This window comes from Osmerus eperlanus, chromosome 12 (genome assembly GCF_963692335.1).
Source record: "Osmerus eperlanus chromosome 12, fOsmEpe2.1, whole genome shotgun sequence".
Taxonomy (NCBI): Eukaryota; Metazoa; Chordata; class Actinopteri; order Osmeriformes; family Osmeridae; genus Osmerus; species Osmerus eperlanus.
The window spans coordinates 14,924,017-14,944,181 of record NC_085029.1 but is presented as its reverse complement, the minus strand read 5'-3'; the positions used below and the strand labels follow the sequence as shown (position 1 = coordinate 14,944,181).

General features: G+C 50.8%; 1 protein-coding gene across 1 annotated transcript in view; it reads left to right on the top strand.

Moving 5' to 3' along the window:
• The window catches only part of LOC134031681 (thyroid hormone receptor alpha), an 81,192-nt gene that overhangs the window by 27,677 nt on the left and 33,350 nt on the right, over nt 1–20,165 (top strand). Inside the window, exon 3 of the mRNA XM_062475387.1 lies at nt 12,320–12,393. The gene's annotated coding sequence lies outside the window, so the exon portion shown is untranslated. The remainder of the gene's footprint in view (nt 1–12,319; nt 12,394–20,165) is intronic.

Below are 20,165 nucleotides of genomic sequence, written 5' to 3'. Positions count from 1 at the left end.
TGTCCCAGGATGCATTAGCTCCACATATTCAAGCTGTAAAAGGCTGTCAGGCACTCTCCCTGTGCCCTCATCCCCCCTCTCTTCTCTCCCCTACCCCACTCCCCCCCTCCCCTCTCCTACCCCCCTCCCCCCTCCCCTCTCCTACCCCCCTCCCCCTCCCCCCTCCTACCCCCCTCCCCCTCCCCTCTCCTACCCCCCTCCCCTCTCCTACCCCCCTCCCCTCTCCTACCCTCCTTCCACTCTCCAATGTCTCCACTCCTTTCAAATGTCAATTTTCATCTCCTACACCCCCACCCCTCTTCCCTTCCTAATATTCCCTCCCCCTCTCTCCGCGGCCCCCCCCCACCCACCCCCTCCATCCACATACCTAGTTAGTCGTGGTACGCCTCCTCTCCATCACCAGGATGTCGGGCTGTGGTCACCACTGGAAGCCCAGACTCTGACTCCAACATGGGGGCCATTACCACCACATGGTGCGCCTCACTCACTTATCCCCCAACGTCACTTGTTTACTATTCTGGTTCCTGGGGATCCCTTCTTCTTCGTTGCGTCCCTCCTCTCTAGACCCGGCTGCAGACGGCAGGAAGCCGTGGCAGCACGTGTGCGCAATCAGAACGCGATTCTGGCAGCGGGGTTTGGCAGAGCAGCATGCCAATGTTGACATTACGCTGCCTGTCGGTCGCGTGTCTGTTCCTCTGCCAGCCCTACTTGACTGCTGTTGTGGTTATCCTGGGAGGAAGAGAAGAGATGGGAGGAGGTAGATGGGGCGGGAGGGAAGAGAAGTTGGCTTGACTCTGTGATGAGTTTAGCCCAGATCATCTGAGGAATTTGGCTACTAAATCATTGTTCAGCTGATTTTTCACACAACCTTCCTCTCTTCTGTTAGGAATATGAAGCTCATGCAGTGTGAGTGTGTGAAATGTGTGTAGTGTGAAGTACATTCACTTCTATATTTGGTCAAATGTATATAAATCCCACGTCAACTTGGCAAAGAAAACAGGGAATAAGGAGAGAGGCACCGGGCAAAGAAATGACTGTAAATGCACCCGTTCCCCAAACAAAGGCTGACAAAGGCTGTCAAAACACAACCCTGTGAATTTGATAACACCCCTTTAAGTTGATTAAGCACCCCGTTCAGTGTGAGGGCTCAGTAATTCATCGCCAGACGTTTACTATGGAACAGCATCGACCCCTTGTTTGCCAGTGGAGCACAGTCTATTTTTAGCCCCAAAATGGCTGAAGGGCAGGTTCACACGAGGACAGGTCGGTTTGGCTTCTACAGCCCTTTCTCCTGCTCATAACTGAACCATTTGCTGAGAAGTAGGGTGCAAGTAATTAGTTGTGGAACAGGGGAAGTTCCGCTATGTTCAGCCTCCAGGTAGGATTCCAGGTTTTATAGGTACAAGTCTTAAGTAGGGAGTCAGGTGGCTGAGCGGTGAGGGAATCGGGCCAGTAATTGTAAGGTTGCCAGTTCGATTCCCGGCTGTGCCAAATGAAGTTGTGTCCTTGGGCAAGGCACTTCACCCTACTTGCCTCGGGGGGAATGTCCCTGTACTTACTGTAAGTCGCTCTGGATAAGAGCGTCTGCTAAATGACTAAATGTAAATGTAAGTACAAGGCCTGAAGGCAGAGATATTCTTAAAACATGGAGGCCAAAAAGTTGGATTAGCTAAGTCAGCAGAGACTAAATCCTTGTCTGTGCTCTTTCCATCTTTGTTGCCTTGGGAACGGAGGGTGAATGGAATCATTGGTGACCTCTGTCCTACTGGAGTGTTGATTTTTGAGGCCCTAACTTTTAGTTGAACCTTTGTCGAAAGGTGTCGCTGTTAAGCTAGCATGTTTCTAGCCGTCGAGGGAACATTAGCCATGACCTCACCCATCCTTGAGATGTGAGGCAGCTGGCTCGGTACTCAATGTTGGTTGCTGAGGGGGCAGTGACGTTCCTGTGTCACGGCCCGGCTTGCTACAGCACCCACACTCAGACTCTGGCACCACTCCTCCTCCTTTTCCACCCCTCCACCCCTCTGTCCCATGCCCTCCCCTCTTCACACATGCTAAAGGGGCTAACAGAGGGCCTTAACCCCAGCTAGGGACTTGAAGGACAAAGACCGGCTTGTGACTTCACTCGATAAAGCCCTCTCTGTTCATGGTATAGATCCACTGGTGTCGCTTCTCCACAAGGACAATGTGTTTAAACATCGGAGCACATAGACAAACAGGCAGCGTCCACTGGTGTGGGTCCAGGGTCTGAGTCAGGGAGCTAACTGGCTGGAGAGAGAGACCATCACTATACCGTAGGGTCTGGCATTGTACCATGTCATGGAAAGTACAGTACATAGTGTACGTTACACACAGACGTACAAGTGCTGCTTGTACCTCACGCTCACGCGCCTATGGATGAGTGCGTGGATGGGTTGGCAAGCGTGTTTGCTGATGCAGGCACACACATACACTCCCACACACAGTTGGTTAGCAGCAGAATTGGAGTTGAGCTAGCGCAAACAAGGGTGTGTCTATGTCCAATATCCTTATGGTTCTGACAGGAAAGTACACTATTAGTCACTATTGTCAGTTTAATGGGAGCATTAATCATCAAGCAAATCTGCTATTTTTGGGGAATTCAGCCTTAATATAACACAGCCAGGAAATATATCTTGGCAACGGTTGCAGAATTTAGCCAGAAGTGAGCAGGGTACGAGGTCTGCGTCTGTAGGATAACAGACTCCACACCCACATCAGCAACCACCCCCCCCCCGCCGCCTCGTCCTCCTTCTCTCTCCTTTTCTTTTTCTCTATTCTTTTTCTTCTCTACCCTCTCATTTTGTTTGTCATTAATCTCATTTATCCGTCATTGAGCTGTTTTATTTCTCGGGGTGGGGTCGGGAAGATTAGCCCAGAGCTGGTGGCGTTATCTCTCTCCTCTCCCTGTTTTCACACTCGCTCGCCCCATCTCTCTTCATCTCACTCTCAGGTTCACTGTGTGCGTAGAGAGCATGCGACGGAGCCTTCACATGGAGGGTTAGAGAGTGCGCACGCACGCATGCGCACACACACACACACACATACAGACTGACAATCTCGTGGACAAGCACAGGAGGCTATAAAAACACACATATACAGACACAAATCCACACGTACACAATCAAATTAACTCCAGAGTGTTGATGGGAGCTGTGATGAGCGAGAAAGAGACTGTGTGAGTGAGTGTGTGTGCCTGTCCGCTGCAGCCTGTCTGTGAGAGTCAGGTCCAGCTCCACTACTCTGGGGTGAGTCACACCTCACCCTACAGGCCACATTCCTGGCACACTCACCCTAGAAGCTCCACTCAGATAAGCCTCCAAATGCCAAACTGAAGAAAAACAATATTTGAAAAGATTTTGTGTTTGTGTGAAAGAGCTTGTGTGTCCACTTTGTGAGGTGCCCTCGCTGTTGTCACCCAGATAGGGACACAAGCAGACCTGAGCAGGGAGAGGGGAATAGAGACAGAGATGTATTTTTTATATTTTACCACCATCCATGCATAACTATGCAGGGATAACACTGTGAGTGTGTAGCATTGACTGGTCCATCAGGACCATGCCGTGTTCCCAGTGCCAGGACTGGTGTGATTATTGAGTCATTGTAACTTTAATGAGGACAATCAATACTGCATATAATAAATAGTGAGGATATCCAAATCACTTTGAGAAGACATTGTTTGGTGGCTAGTGCGTGCAGGTGTGTATACAGTAGTTGTTTGTGTTTACTGTTATTCATCATCTTCAAACCCATTCAAATCTGATGAATCTGTTGACTCTCATTGAGTTAGTCAGACATTTGTCATATCAACGACTCGCTTCCCAAAGCCGACACATAAGTCCGGATGCACACACTTTCACACAGTTTGTTTCATTTTTTTTTGTTGATTTTATGCTTTCTCTGAAATTAGCTTCTTTCATCTGATGCAGCTTTGACTGTCTAACTTTTCTTTTCTCCACAGCATGTAATGGAATCAAAGCTCTGAGGTTTGACTGTGAGTTCCCTTCAGCTTTTTGGGGCTGCAGGACTGACTGAACTCAGGGGACCCCCAGCTCCCATGAAGCACTAGCTTGTTCTAAAGTACAAGGCCCCACAATGCAGCTGTCTGCTTTCATTATGGAACAGTGTTGGCTTGGGGCTCCGGTCCCTTAGTCCTCCCTGCTTTGATTCTCCTGCTTTTCTTCACCTCGACTTTCAACCCCCCGTTTCATACGGGCCCCTTCGATACCCTCCCTGTCCTGCCAGAAGTAATCCCTGAATAACGCGTGTCACCTCCGCTAAGCGCAGATGAATGACTGGGGGAAGGCCCTGGGGGAAGGCCCTAGGCGATGATCGTGTTCTGGCCCTGAAGCCAGCTCCCTCTGAAGCCACTGCTCTGTGGTGAGTCAGCGGACCGGCTGTTGCACGGCACCTGTTGGGCTTCTCCCTGCTAGATAGACGCGTCAGTGTGCCACGCCAGGCGGCGCATGCGTCCAGACGTCCGTGTCCGGCCCACAGCAGCCGGCTAGCTCATCTCATCCACGCATTCCGTTCATTTAAGTTTACATCCGATAGATATGTCTTTGGGCTCTCCACCCATGTTATTGCTGGATATAACTGCATTGTATATTGATTGGTGTTGATGTTTTTTTACTGGGATAAACTGCAGCATCCAAGACAAATTTTCCTTTGAAGACAACAACATTTGATCTTATCTTATCTTTGGAGGCACACTGCGTCTAAAACCTGTGGTGTATAACTTAGAACTTAGAATACATATTCTATTTCCTCTCTCTCTGTCCAGCTCACAGTTTCTGCATTGACCCACAACAGCCCTGTTGCCACTCCCTGGCTCCTTCTCTCCCCTCCTTCATCCCTCTTTCCCTCCCTCTCTTTCTTTTCCACAAGACCCTCCATGCAAATGAACTGAGGCCAGTAGGGCAAAGTGCTGTTCGCTGCTCGACCGGCAATACATTTAATCTTTGACAAGCTTCACTGCTTTGTCCTCTCCACAGATCCCCACCCCCCTTTCTCTGCCAACTATCCAGCTGGGCGCCTCTCATCAACATGGCCTTGTCTCTCTCTCTCTCTCCCTCTCTCTCTCTCTCTCTCTCTCTCTCTCTCTCTCTCTCTCTCTCTCTCTCTCTCTCTCTCTCTCTCTCTCTCTCTCTCTCTCTCTCTCTCTCTCTCTCTCTCTCTCTCTCTCTCTCTCTCTCTCTCTCTCTCTCTCTCCCTCCCTCTCTCCCTCTCTCTCTCTCTCTCTCTCTCTCTCTCTCTCTCTCTGTATCTCTGTATCTCTCTCTCTCCCTCTATGCTGTCTCTCTTCTCTCCTCAGAGTGATGCACAGCGTTCCTCAGGCTGAAATGAATCAAGTGCTTCATTGGCAGGGAACTGCTGCCCTTGGGATGACACCATGAACATGTTCGTTTTGTTACTCCAGACCACAGATGGGATGCAGTCTATTCAGCGTAATAGGTTATGCGTATGTGTTTGCAGGTATTAGTGAAAGTCGTTACGTGATGTTGAGCCGCGGAAAAAATGCGAGCGAGGTTCTCCACACAAAAGACATTCCGTGAATTGAACCATCTACAGTACGAGTACGCTTGTTAAAATGATGCCATTCAAATACGGCAATGGATAGATTTGCATAAACCCAAACAATTCAGAATCACATCCATGTGCCTTTAGTAACAGATGGAATAATGGAACAGCTTTGATTTCTGAGTGTTTGTGCTTTTGTGTGTGTGTGTGTGTGTGCTGGATCCCAGGCCTAGCGGATGGGGGCAGAGGGCACTGCCCTGCAGACTCACCTTGCCTGCCCTCTTCATGCCCCGGCAAGGCTGGTCTCTGACTCGCTCGGTCCAGCGCTCACAACAGATACCCCCCCTGTGGGTGGAGCACTGTGGCATCAATGTACAGAAGCTGCCAGTGTCTATGAACAATGCTCCAAACAGTGCTGTTCTCCCCTCCATCCCACTACAGCCCACACTGGCCGAGCCTCCAGCCTCGGGCTTCTGTTTATGATAATGGTTTATGGGTTTATGGGATGGAGGAATGAAAATGTTTCTCATTCAAACCCATCTCTCCGTCAGCCTCCAGCTGAATATATTTGCTGTGGTGTTTTTCATTTCCTCCCCCCCCCTTTCCTTTCTCCCAGAGGTGGAATGTCGTGTTTTTTTTGTTTGTTTTTGTAAGTTAGCGACGCCAGGTTTTAGCATCATGAAAACAGCGGGTATCACACCTGGACAGCCCGGTTGGTAACTCCCCAAAGCAAATGTCGGAGGATATGACGGCGATGCTCTCGACAGGCGAGCAGATCTGTTGAGCTCCCATGATGCAACACCCTCTCCTGCAACCCCTGCTGGTTTTATGTCAGGATGCTGTGACATAAAGAGTTTGCAGCGCTTCAAAGTGAATACGTGATAAAACTGTATGAGATCTCTGTACCTTTTCTTCCTAGCCCAGGGACCCACAATAACACATGCATCGGGCCTATGATTAATGGTTACTGCTCACTACCGACTCTACCTTCGCGATGCTGATGCAAGGACTCTACCTGAGCGATGCCGTACAGTAGATGTGCTCCACCCTCCCTCCTCCCCTTGAGTACGTCTTCATGCTTGGCCACGTGTAGCCTCGCATCGCTGCCAGCCCCAGGGCCCTCTGGACGGGCATCTGTCTGGAGGCAACACAGAGAAGCGGCACCTGACCCTTCCACCACCCACCATCCGTCACTGCCCCGTGACAGGCCAGGGAAATCTCTTCCAGCCCCGTCTCTATGACATCAAAGCCTTGGCCTTGACACTGTACTGCAGGGCCTGCTTTACCGGGAGGTGTGTGTGTGTGTGTGTTGCGGGGGCGGAGGCACCATGCTGTCTGACACGAACCTGGGGTGTTTTCACGTGTAGCTCCTGATATAAACCTGCAGGTCTCTCTCATCTCCCCTCAGTGTTCAGTCAGCCCGGGCCGCGCCATCAGGGTGTTGCTGGGGTGAGATCATCTTGGCAGGGGTGTGCTTTTTGACACAACTCCTTCCCATCCTCCTTCAGTAGCGGTGTGAGGAGAGGAAACACAGCCTTACCACGAGCTGTCTCCGTATCGTAATCACGGAGTCCCTTCCGAGGCAGCCTGGCCGAGCGAAGCACTTTCGGAGACGATGAAAGGGCCCTGTTTGGCTGAGTCTCCGGTTAAACTCGTGATTGATTGTTATGAGCGCGGTGCTAGTGTTGCTGGGAAGCAAGGCGGCACTGAAAGGGCGCGGCTGTCTTTACTCGTTCTCTGGATTCGATTCCCGAATTCTCAGCTTGTGTAATATCAAGGAGCGTGACCAAAAATTAAGACGTATGCGTTTTGCCCTGGTATTTATTTATTTTTTCTATCAAGGAGCTTGGCTTGTGTTTGGTGTCTCTTTAAACATCTCCACCAGCTAGGGGCCAGATCAGTTTGAATGGAGTGGACTGTGTGTTAAATGGAGCGTTCTGTATCTTCCCTCTGGAACTGGAGGTGGAGGCGCCATGACGGCTGACGGCCTCTCACGCTGCTCCCGATTGGCTGTCTCTGGACTGACACCAGAAACTAGACCAATCAGGGGGATCCTGGGCTGCATGGTGGTATCTTACACCCTCCCCCCCCCCCCAGTCATGAGCCGGGAGAGAGGACAGTGATGTTGTGCTCCATGGTGGCACTCTGTGAACAGCTGTGTTTGTATCTTAAGACCTTGGAGTTCACATTCTTACATAACATGCACACACACACACACACACACGCCTGCAATTTTTTTTTTATGGCTAATTTTTATGGCTTGATTTCACTTTTTCAAGTAAGGAATTTGCAGGCAAATTATTGCCGAGTCAGATGAAAACATTTCCAGTGATATTTTTAGTTCCCAGATTCAAGCTACAAAGAATCTTTCTTCTTCTTGACCCTCTGTCAGGTGACTTCAGTGTCAGTACTTTTCACACAATAGATTATATACTTTCTGTAGGGCTATGTCATTTTTAAATGGACGGGGAAAAATTGAATCCTTCTTTCGAAAATTAACAATGACCCTGCTTAATTTTCTGTAAGAACTGTTTGATAAGCAAAATAAAAGACAGCATTAACCAAGCATTAAACAGCCAGTTGCTGTTCACTGTGCACCCACTGGCTTATTACCTCCTCTGGGACACAAGCTTTTCCAAAGTAGGATTTCTCACTATAGAACAAAGCAATGTTCTTTTCAAGTATGTTGTTTATACAAACTTGCCCTCCTTACGCTGTACAGTACATGTTGTTCCTGTGACCTGTGACCTTATGTCATGCTACCGGAGTTCTCATTGGTTCTCAGCTCATTGGCTCTCGTTGCGTGTACTTTACATTCACCATAGCTGGCCTCTGCTAGTGTTAGCCTTGATGGTACCATGACAAATGTTGTTGAAGGTAATTCATTATACTTGCCAAAAGAAAGTTTTATAAGGTAGCGTAAACTTAGATGTGATTGTTGGGGTTCTTGGAATTGAATAAGTGGATGTTTATATCTTTAGAGGTCATCAGGGGAGCGCCCGTCCATTTAAAAGGCGATTGAGACAAGATGACGTCCTCCATGATCAGAGGTGTGGGCAGGACATGTGACTTCTGCAAGGGTTTGTTGTGGGCGCTTGTGCCCTAACTGTGTGTGTGACCCTAGCTGAGAGTCTCCCAACAGCTACATGTATCAGTGCACCAGGATTGTATATGATATGTCTTCGGGAACAAAAATAGTGCAGTGCACGTGATTGCTCACCCTAGTCTCTCTGAGAAGTTCAACTTGACCCGGGAACCCGCGGGTGTCAGCGCACACTCAGCCTGACGCTGTCACAATCACACAAACGCAGTGCACACCCGTACACATGGAAACAAAGAAAAGCCGGCACCCACACTCATACAAACGATACACGTGTAAACATTCCATAACCACCACAGATGTATTATGTTCTCACATGCAGCGCACAACCACGGCATTGTCCAAACATTCATCAAATCATAAGCTTGCGGCACACAGTGTTCCTAGAGTTCAGAAGTGCAGTGTGCCTGTGTGTTTGCCTATTTGGCAGGCGTCAGGAATTCTGCATCGTCCTGACAAGGTTCTGCAGGACAAAGCAACAGTAATGAGCACAGGATGCATTAGGTCTCGTTCCATTTGCCGGGAAATACGGAGAGCCAGGTAACTGTTCCGCTAATCCATTAGAACCACAGCCAGAGGATTCCTATCTGAGTACAGCCAGGCTGCAGCTCCATGGCTAATTGCTTCTTAGAAACAGAAGTGAATACACAGACTACACTGCCATTTGCAGGCTGTGATAGGTTCAAATCCTGATCAATTCTTATGACCCAGACAATTCCATTGAAGTTCAATGAGATTGTCTGGCTGATTAATGTTTTCTTATGCAAACATCTCTCTTTCTCTCGCTCTCTCTTTGTCTCTGAATGTCCAAATGGGAACACATGACTTGGTATCTTCCTCAGTTCTTCCTCCAGTCCTGCACCCAGGGACCCCACCTTCTCTCCTCATAGCACACTGCGGAGGGCGGTACAGCCTCTTTCTGCTAATTATCCATGTGCCAGTGGAATTCCACCCTGACAAAGGCAGCCATTTACATAACCGGGGGCAAGAATAGACCAGTAGGCACCAGCCATGTTTTGGAGGAGTGACTGTAGGCTGTCGCTTCGTACGAAAGTGTCCGGCACTGCAACTCTCGTCACCTTGACTCAATATGCCAGTTTTACTCTTTTTTTTGTTTGTCTTCCCTTACATTTACATTTACATTTAGTCATTTAGCAGACGCTCTTATCCAGAGCGACTTACAGTAAGTACAGGGACATTCCCCCGAGGCAAGTAGGGTGAAGCCTTGCCCAAGGACACAACGTCAGTTGGCATGACCGGGAATCGAACTGGCAACCTTCAGATTACTAGCCCGACTCCCTCACCGCTCAGCCACCTGACTCCCTTCCTTTCCTCCCCGCCCTCAATGTGCACCCATGTGGCTGCCATGTGCCTTGCTGTGGTCTAGTCACAGCCAGCCTCCCAGGGCCGAGAGGCTTTGGAGCATTTGACCCAGGCCTGTCTGTTCAGCCTCATGTTCGCTGTAGAGCTGCAGGCACCACGCCGACACATGGACAGCTATTTTCAGTGAGCCAGAGTAGTGCAGTGTCTTGGTAGCACATGTCCGACAAACCCCCCTCGCCTCTCTCTCTCTCTCTCTCTCTCTCTCTCTCTCTCTCTCTCTCTCTCTCTCTCTCTCTCTCTCTCTCTCTCTCTCTCTCTCTCTCTCTCTCTCTCTCTCTCTCTCTCTTTCTCATCCACTCATCCCCTTTCTCTGACTGTGCCTGCAAGCCTAGACGTCTACTGAGCAAACTAGAGCAAACTGAGTCAACCTCTGACCCAGTCTTAAATCAGACACAAATTAGGCATGTCAAGAGGCCGACACACAGAGACCCATGAGGAAACGCACACACACATCCTCTTCTCCGCAGAAGCGACGGTCACAGCGGTGCTTACTCGACACTAGAGGAGGCTTTCCCCATTCTTGCTTTTACGGTACATGCGTTTTGGACTAGTGTGCTCGCACAAACCACACAAATAACCAAGCACAAACGCAAGCATTTTCAATGTAGAAGGGGGAACCCCCTCTCTGTGTTTCTATCTCTCTTTCTCTGTCTCTCATTCACACTCACTCAAAAATACACTCTCTCACACACACACACACACACACTCCTCCTGGCACTTCCCTTCCGAGGGGACTATAACAACATTAACAGCTTCCTCCTCCCTTTGAGCCACAGAACAATTTCCAGTTCAGATGGCTCTATTCATTTTTACAGTTTTCTCCAGAGAAAATCCTGTCTTAAATGTTACAGCCTAATTAAGAGTTAAAGCAAATAAGACGGTTAAAGTTGGGGTCTAGAACAGCTGGAGGCCTTTTATTTTCCCCAAGAGCTGTTTATATAATGAGATTAAACATTAAAGAGAAGCATTCAGAGCCTAGAACTAGCTACAGTTTCAATTAGTTAGCTATTCGCTAATGCTTTCCCACCTCTGAACGTGCAGGACTGTCTAATACTGAACCCATTGTTATTGAGCCAGCTCCAGTACTAGCTATGTGAGCATGTTAGCATAGAAAAACAGCTAACAGGCTCCCTATCTTTGAGTAAACAACAGAGAGAAATACAACAGAGGAGCCACACAGGTGGTTAACATGTCTCCCAAGATTATAACCAGCCTCTAGTGCCACACTGACATTAGAAAAGCACGAAACACGAAGATGCAAGAGCAGCGAGGCGATGCACAGCACTGTGTTCTTTTCAAGAGGACTCTATATGGCGAGTCAGTGTGACAAAGACCTATAGATAGACATGTTTAATGTATTCTCTGTTGTAAACATGATGGTTTTCTCCAGGACAACAGATTATTTTTCCTCACGAACCCCATGGGGGTGGATATGGTGAGAGGAGGCTTTGGGGAAACAGAAAGGTGGAGTAAGAGGACTAAATAGACACTGTATTGACAAAAAAATAACTCACCAGAAGTTGCTATTATGCTGCCTTCATTTGCTAGTCGGAAGATCCTGTTTCCCCACTTGTAAAATCGAGATTAGGAGGACGTCGAGATTAGGAGGATGTTCAAGATGCAGGGGCGGATGTGATGTCTTACAACACATTATTTACGCGTATTCCATAAAGCCAGGTCAACAACCTCCGGTGTTAGCATTGACATTGTTGACATTTCTAATAATAAAATCTCTGGTGCTAGCAGTTAGTTACGTTAGTTCTCTCACACAAATGCCGTTTTTACGAGGGGTTTGGGTGATCTTTCCAAAAGGACAATTAACGATGTACATAGGATTCTATGTTGCTGCCTTTTAAGCAAGAGGGAAAAGGTGTTCAAATTGTATGTTTCGAGCTAAATTGACAATTACGAAGGTAAGATTTATCAAACTCAAAAAAGTAGCTAGCTCTCAGTAGCTAGCTATTTAAGGACTTTTTTTGCTCAACAACGCAAATGGAGATTCCCAAAGTAGCAGTAAATCACTAGATTTGTCGCTAGATTAGATTTTTATAGGTAGGGAAGGTGAAAAGTTGCTAAATCTATCTTGGAAACACCGGATAGACAGGAAGTGGAAGTTGGCAAGAGAACCCCCAAAAAATGTGTGTGTGTGTATTTGTAGTGTCTTTGCGAAGGAGGGGAGTCTTTGTACTGCTTGTTTGTTTTCCATATGCTCAGTTCTCGCCCAGCACCCCCCCCCCCTTCTCACTCTTGCCCCCACCCCCCTGCCCTTCTGAATAATCCTCTGTTTATTTGTCGTAGGGAGGAGACCAACAGTCCTACAGAACATAGGCCTGGGGAAACCATTAACCACAGACACACACAACAGGACACTGGTGAGTTTCTCTACCATTCTTTCCCTCTCTCCATTTGCAATGTGTACCGTATTCTGTATGTGCAAACAAGTCAAAGTAACAAGTGAACACACAGGCGCATGTGCGCACACCAACACTAAAGAGACGCAACACAGGCTGCACCTCTGCGTTTCCATTTCCCTCCATATATCTCTCTTTCTCTCTGTCACTTTGTCACTCTGTCCTCTCAATCTTATTTTGTCTCTCTCTTTTTCCCTTTCCCTTGCTCGCCCTTACACACACACACACACACACACACACACACACGCACAGTAACTTAAGGCCATCCATCGACTCCCACTGATCGGTTGCCAAGTGTTTCCAAATAGGGTCCTACACTCCACTCGACTGGCTGTGGAAACATGCTCTCTCTCTCTGTCAGCTCCTCCTCCCGTCCCACTCTCTGCCCCCCCCCGTCCCCCCCCCCCGTCCCCGTCCCTCCATCTTTCTTTTCCTGAGCCGTGCGTTTGCAGACATGTGCAGACTGTACACACAGACGCAGCAGGGCCGGGACGGGAGCGGCAGCAACGCCGACTCCCTCGCCAGTCCACTTCAGGAAGTCTAAGAGTCGCATTCCCAGCATTCCATGCTGTGAGAGCGTGAACCTATGGCTCAGTTTCTCACCTACTTCTATTCTCACTCATTATTTCATTTAGATTCAGTCTGAGAGAATATTGTACTGTCAAGTTCGATGGTAGTGAAGTTGGGAATAGAGAAATATATGAAGTCTCGAACTGTGTTCTATCTGATGATGCTCCTCTCTCTCGCTTTACGCTCCTTCTCCTCTGCCTTCCTCAGACTTGCTGTGAGAGTGAGACAGGCATAATTACAGTGTAATCCTGGCCTAAGTCCTGGAGCATTAGTAGACTGCAGAGACAGATAATGTCTTCCTAGCGGAACAGCGAGTTTGTCCCGACAGATGTTTGAGGGGAAATACCTTGGAATGACTTTTATACTGTGAACTTCAGCCCAAATCGTTTCGAGTCAGCAGCACATGGGTGCGGGGGTGGAGGGATTTAGAAGATGTAAACAAAGCCTTGAACTGTCATTATCGATGCAGGAGTGTGCACTTGTGTGTGTCAGCGTTTGTGTGTGAGGCGGTGCACATGTGTGTGTGCGCCATGAAGAGCATGATTAAGCATGCTCTTCCATCCTGCTGTTCTGTCCAGCTGCTGTTGCCATGGCAAAAAGTTGGGACAACATTGGTTTTGCTATGAGGCCAAATGCCTGTGTGATCGATGGAGACAGCCAAGGCTGCTGTGTTTCTTGGTCAAAGCCATGTTGTGAAAGCGCAGTGGACACTTACCCATATCCAACCCCTATTTGTCTGAGATCCCTCAGATATCCTGCTTCTTGACTTGACCTGAAGGCTCCAGGATGGTGAGATGTATTTTCCATGCTGTAGCAGGACAAGGAGGAGAATGAGAGACTGGTGGGGAGGGAGGGGGGGGGGGGTAGATATTTTAGAAGGTGTGTTGCCTGGGGGTGAGGGTGTCTGAGACATGCGGTACTCACGCTTTGGGGTTGAGGGGGTAAGGGGGTGGGGGTGTGAGGCAGCGGGGGTGGGGGGAGGGGGGTGTTGGGTCTGTGCGCAGGCAGCCCAGAGGATTGGACTCCCATGGCTGGGTTACAGGCTAGCATTCTTAACACCTCGTAAATCTCACCTTGCTGCAGCGTGGCCACTGCTGACACGCCGGTCTGCAGGGCTCTCAAACACACACACACACATAAGAAGACATGCACACACACAAACACACACCTCTCTCTCACACACACGCACACGCACACACACACACACACACACACACACACACACACACACACACACACACACACACACACACACACACACACACACACACACACACACACACACACACACACAGCAAACAAAGAAAACACATCAAGCCAACAGGCAACACCATTCCCCAGGCCTGTCATAGTCAAATTCCCTTACTTTGTCACTTGTTTTCCAATCAGAATAAAACATTCGTATTTGATCATTTTTAAATAAAGTTATTCCCGTACAAGAGCATGATTTATGTAGTTCCATTATGACAAACATGTCAGTGTCCTCTAAATGTAGGTCATGAAGGGTGCTGTAATGTTCACAGCCCCTTGTGGAGGCTGGAGGCTGGAGGGCTCACGGCATTCTGCTGGGAGCAGTCAGAAAAAGGGAACGGACGGGTGTTGTGCAATCGTTATTCACACTTCTGACTTGGCACGTTGTAGACTGCAAATACACTCTCTGGATGGACCCTTTGGACTGTGTGTGTGTCAATGTCTGGACGTGCAGGCCTGTGCTCGGCCCATGGCAGCCAGCTGATTGGGCTAAAGGTCAAAGGGCCACATTTACATTTAGTCATTTAGCAGACGCTCTTATCCAGAGCGACTTACAGTAAGTACAGGGACATTCCCCCCCGAGGCAAGTGAAGTGCCTTGCCCAAGGACACAACGTCATTTGCACGGCCAGGAATCGAACCTGGAGCCTTCTGATTAATAGCCTGATTCCCTAACCGCTCAGCCACCTGACGCCATATCGTACACATACTGTAGCTGGACTCATGCAGCAGTCTGCTGTGCAAGTCGAGCTCCCCGAACAGAAACAAGGGTCTGGTCTCTTACGTTAGCCAAGGAGCTAGTGTCTCGAAATGTGTCAAATACTCTTCATGGGACAATTTGGAGATGGGACCCACTCTCCAGTCCTGTGCAGGTCTCACTCTCTCTTCATGTCAAATCAGTAGCAAATGTCCCCATCATTGTTTTCCAGGGGACAAGCCGAAATGGTAAGGCATAGTATATAGACTACACCAATTCTCATATCATCTTAGAAATATATATACATCTACTACTGTACAACGCATGTTCTACTGCCTAACATCATGTACAAAGTTCAATGTGTTATGAAACTATAAACTGAGCAGACTGTTTGAACCCAAAGGTTCTTCCAGACTTGATGTACTGCCTTCTGGACGCAGTCAGGACACATGCACTCAGTGAACTGCTGTTCAGACAGGCTTGTTTATGTATGCGTGTTATCTTCCATCTACATCCCTGTATGTTTCAAAGGGAGTTCCTGTGTGGCCTCCGAGCTTGTGTGTGTGTGTGTGTGTGTGTGTGCGTGCGCGTGTGCGTGTGTGCGTGCGTGCGTGCGTGTGTGCGTGTGTGTGCGTGCGTGTGTGCGTGTCCGTGTGTTTTTTTGTGTGTGTGTTTACGTACGTGCACTTAGGTACTTATGTAAGGTGCAACATGCAAAAGAAACATGCGTGCAGTTTCACTCCAATCATCCATATGAGCATCCATTAGAAACAGAAGCAGAGGCAGAAAGGGAATCACTGAGATGTGTTCCTGCATTATACCTGCTGTACAGCAGGATCGCCACAGATAAGGCCTCACTCTAGTCCCTCCGGGGCACTCAAATGCGTTTTTATAAAGCAGAACTAGGCAACCAAACCCTAAAGCATGACGTGTATAATTCATTTAAACTCAGTAACTATCACCACTATTGTGAAATAGCTGCTCCTCAAGAACCACACCCAGCCTTTTGTGTGTAGGATGTGTGTGTGTGTGGGTGGGGGGGGGGGGGTGTGTGTGTGTATCTGTGCCCCTGCATGTGGCTGATAGTAGAGGCCAACAGCTAAACAACAGTCACCTGCGTGTCAGCGCTCTCCTCGTGGTCTTATCTGTGCCAGGAGAACCAGGCTGTGCCCCCCCCCCCCTTTCAAAGCTGGCAGTCTTAGATCCCCAACGCTTGCCACCCTTATCTAGCCATGCCTTGTTCTCACTCGCTGGCCAGACAACCTTCTCATCGACCCACACACACACAGATATGGAGATGTACACTGGACACACACACAGGCACTCGCGCTGCACAAACATGCACACAGAGACATGAACACAGACGCTCCCGTGATGCCGGTGGCTCCTGTGTACTCTCCTTCTGCCCTGCTCCATCAGAGCCTCCGCCTGACTCCCTGCCCTGCTCCATCAGAGCCTCCGCCTGACTCCCTGCCCTGCTCCATCAGAGCCTCCGCCTGACTCCCTGCCCTGCTCCATCAGAGCCTCCGCCTGACTCCCTGCCCTGCTCCATCAGAGCCTCCGTCTGACTCCCTGCCCTGCTCCATCAGAGCCTCCGTCTGACTCCCTGCCCTGCTCCATCAGAGCCTCCGCCTGACTCCCTGCCATGCTCCATCAGAGCCTCCGCCTGACTCCCTGCCCTGCTCCATCAGAGCCTCCGCCTGACTCCCTGCCCTGCTCCATCAGAGCCTCCGCCTGACTCCCTGCCCTGCTCCATCAGAGCCTCCGCCTGACTCCCTGCCCTGCTCCATCAGAGCCTCCGCCTGACTCCCTGCCCTGCTCCATCAGAGCCTCCGCCTGACTCCCTGCCCTGCTCCATCAGAGCCTCCGCCTGACTCCCTGCCCTGCTCCATCAGAGCCTCCGCCTGACTCCCTGCCCTGCTCCATCAGAGCCTCCGTCTGACTCCCTGCCCTGCTCCATCAGAGCCTCCGCCTGACTCCCTGCCCTGCTCCATCAGAGCCTCCGCCTGACTCCCTGCCCTGCTCCATCAGAGCCTCCACCTGACTCCCTGCCCTGCTCCATCAGAGCCTCCGTCTGACTCCCTGCCCTGCTCCATCAGAGCCTCCGCCTGACTCCCTGCCCTGCTCCATCAGAGCCTCCGCCTGACTCCCTGCCCTGCTCCATCAGAGCCTCCGCCTGACTCCCTGCCCTGCTCCATCAGAGCCTCCGCCTGACTCCCTGCCCTGCTCCATCAGAGCCTCCGCCTGACTCCCTGCCCTGCTCCATCAGAGCCTCCGTCTGACTCCCTGCCCTGCTCCATCAGAGCCTCCGTCTGACTCCCTGCCCTGCTCCATCAGAGCCTCCGCCTGACTCCCTGCCCTGCTCCATCAGAGCCTCCGCCTGACTCCCTGCCCTGCTCCATCAGAGCCTCCGTCTGACTCCCTGCCCTGCTCCATCAGAGCCTCCGTCTGACTCCCTGCCCTGCTCCATCAGAGCCTCCGTCTGACTCCCTGCCCTGCTCCATCAGAGCCTCCGCCTGACTCCCTGCCCTGCTCCATCAGAGCCTCCGCCTGACTCCCTGCCCTGCTCCATCAGAGCCTCCGCCTGACTCCCTGCCCTGCTCCATCAGAGCCTCCGCCTGACTCCCTGCCCTGCTCCATCAGAGCCTCCGCCTGACTCCCTGCCCTGCTCCATCAGAGCCTCCGCCTGACTCCCTGCCCTGCTCCATCAGAGCCTCCGCCTGACTCCCTGCCCTGCTCCATCAGAGCCTCCGCCTGACTCCCTGCCCTGCTCCATCAGAGCCTCCGTCTGACTCCCTGCCCTGCTCCATCAGAGCCTCCGCCTGACTCCCTGCCCTGCTCCATCAGAGCCTCCGCCTGACTCCCTGCCCTGCTCCATCAGAGCCTCCGTCTGACTCCCTGCCCTGCTCCATCAGAGCCTCCGTCTGACTCCCTGCCCTGCTCCATCAGAGCCTCCGTCTGACTCCCTGCCCTGCTCCATCAGAGCCTCCGTCTGACTCCCTGCCCTGCTCCATCAGAGCCTCCGTCTGACTCCCTGCCCTGCTCCATCAGAGCCTCCGCCTGACTCCCTGCCATGTTCCTAGTTCTGCATAGAAACTTGATGTGTGATGGATCAGCCTCGTCAGCCAGCAGGCCTCCCAGAACCCCTCCAGGTCCCCTTCGATGGTACGGCCCTCTCCTCCAGAGCACGGTATGTCAGAGTTGCCACGGCCACGCCCTGGAGTCTCCTTCCTTCACGCGAAGGCTTGCATGCAAACGGCAGGCACCAAAAGCCACCAAATCCAGCGAAACCTACTTTTGTTACACGCACGCACACAGACACCACCTTTTGTGTGCATGTACACACTCACACACACTTCCATTATAGCACAGTAAACACACACACAGACCGCACACCACAAACACCCCCCCATACACACACGCCCACACAAACACAGGCATGTAGGCAGGCACTTGGAAAAGTACAGTCTGTGCAGTACTGTCTCTGAGCCCTCCGCCTCTCCCCACCCCTGTCCCAGTCATGCAGCAAGAGAGAGAGAGGGGGGGAGGGGAAGAGAGACAGAGAGGGGAAGAGAGAGAGAGCATGAAAGAGAAAGTGGAAAAGGAAAGGAAAAAGTGGGAGAGAGCGAGAGAGGGAAAGAAAGGAGGGATTGAGAGAGAGACAGAGAGAGAGAGAGAGAGAGAGAGAGAGAGAGAGAGAGAGAGAGAGAGAGAGAGAGAGAGAGAGAGAGAGAGAGCGCATGTGGGGCTGCTCTTGTGTCTCTCTCCCTCTGCAGCGTTCAGCTCTGCTGCCGGACACCAGGGAGTGGAGGGTGAGCGACCAGCAGGGCCAGCGCCCTCCCTGTTCACAGCCCATAGACTGTGTCCTCCCCCCTGGGTTCCACATGCCACTCTGCCATAAGGAATGGTTTCCTGGAAAACAGACTAGTGCTGGAGGTGGATAAGGTGTGTACTGTGCAGCCACACCACCAAGGGGGAACAGTCCCCACTTCCCACTTACTCCCATGAGTCGGCACATTTAGTAGACACATTTAGTAGGGAGTCAGATGGCTGAGCGGTGAGGGAGTCGGGCTAGTAATCTGAAGGTTGCCAGTTCGATTCCCGGGCCGTGTCAATTGACGTTGTGTCCTTGGGCAAGCCACTTCACCCTAGTTGCCTCGGGGGGGAATGTCCCTGTACTTACTGTAAGTCGCTCTGGATAAGAGCGTCTGCTAAATGACTAAATGTAAATGTAAATGTAGTAGACTCTCATTGAGTTTCTGTAAAAGATGTCATATATTAAAGGGAGAAGTGTTCCCGCAGCGCTCCTCCCTCACTCCCTCTCACTGTAGCGTGTGTGCGTCATGTGTGTTTGGCGCTACAGCGTGTGTGTGCTTGTGTTCCTACGCGTCTCCGAGGGCGACGGTGCGAACGCCGGGAGCATGCACAGGCGTGTCCCAGCGCGGGCTCGCCCAGAGACGCTCACTTCCCCGCTGAAGCCTTCCACGCTCTTCTCCCCAGGTGAGATTTTTGGGCATGTTTGCGCCCTACAGTATCGGCAGGCTGGTTGACAGTAACGACCAGTTGCGAGCGGTGATCACTCCAGTCTCGGGCCTAGTGTGTGTGTGTGTGTGGCGTGGGATCATCTAGAACCCGTGACAGGTCGGTACAGTAGAGCACAGTTACACCACACACTGCTGGGGCTGTGTGGCCGGAAGACTCGGTGTCACCTGGGCACTCCTGTGCGATATGTAGCCTCGTCGCTGTGTGTCATAGGGGGTGTTGTCGTTGAGTAAGCTTGTTTGGTGGGCCAGTCAAGCTTACCACAGTCGCATCAGTAATCAGGACAGTTGTGTGTAAGCTGAGTTGCCGAGGCGGCACCGTGGAGGAACCAGGCAGGAGAAAGGAGTGTATTCTGACACATTTTAACGAGTCATGTCTTTAATGAGCTCTCTATAGTACCTCCATCTTTCTATTTTCCTCCTCCTCCTCCTCCTCTCCCGCTGTGATAGAGTGGAGGCTAATGACTGTTTACCTTCAGCTCACCCCTCCATTTCCCTGCAGCTTCCCCCTCTCTTTCACTTCTCCTCGCACGCCCACCATCATCTCACTTCGTTTACAAAAACACTGCTTCCTTGCTTCAAAAAAGCCTGTTTGTTTAGAGAGCCTGGAGCAGGCCCAAAAAAAGCTACCGTTTGTGTGTGTGTTTCATGCACGTGTGTGTGCGCGTGCGTGGG